The sequence below is a fragment of the Trachymyrmex septentrionalis genome, unplaced genomic scaffold, assembly GCF_001594115.1.
Source record: "Trachymyrmex septentrionalis isolate Tsep2-gDNA-1 unplaced genomic scaffold, Tsep1.0 scaffold119, whole genome shotgun sequence".
Taxonomy (NCBI): Eukaryota; Metazoa; Arthropoda; class Insecta; order Hymenoptera; family Formicidae; genus Trachymyrmex; species Trachymyrmex septentrionalis.
This window is the reverse complement of record NW_017304320.1, coordinates 50,025-50,880: the sequence shown is the minus strand read 5'-3', so window position 1 is coordinate 50,880 and position 856 is coordinate 50,025.

Here is an 856-nt window from a genome sequence, read left to right as displayed (position 1 = left end):
GGCCGTCGATTGATCGCGACAGAATCGCTTTTACAACAAACATCGTGGTGGAAGAGTTAAGGAGTCGGCGGCTAAAAATAAGAGAAAGAACGATCGAAAGAATTGTTAGATTGAAAAAGAATATCGTTTACAGAGCACACGAGCTCTCGAGGCACACGACGTACGAGATACCGATCTCTGGCTGTTCTCAAGAATTAATAGTGAGTTTTGATCAAGATTTGTGTTACTAAAATTCATGCAAAAATCTCAAATTGAAAATTTTAAAATCAGTTTAAGATTATATTAATGTTAAAATATTAACAAGATTTTAATATAATTTTAATAAAATCTGCAGTTAAAAATTTTATTTATATATAAAAAGAATATTTTTATATATCTATTTTTATATTAAAAATTCAAAAAGTTTATTATTACTATTGTCGTATTTAATTTTAATTATTAACATTTTAATGTATATTTCTAATAGAATTCTTGATACATAATCATATTTATAAAAATAATTTATATTAAAAAAATATCTTTATATATTTGTTTTTACATTAAAGATCTGATCCAAAAAGATTATTAGTATTGTCATATCTTTAATTTTAGTCATTAATTTTAACACCATTCTAAAAGAACTTTTGATATCGTGAATTTATCAAAATATCATAGTTTATACTTGAAAAGTTCAAAAGAATATACATATAAATCTGGCAAGGATTGAAAGTGGAATATGGAACGAAAGTACTAGACAACGCGCAGCTAGTATTTAAAAACTCCTTATATTTTTTCGGGACTGCTGTGCGAGATATAAATATAACTTGCGAGTATAACAAGCTGTTACATTGCAAAGCATATTTAATATTTTTCTCAT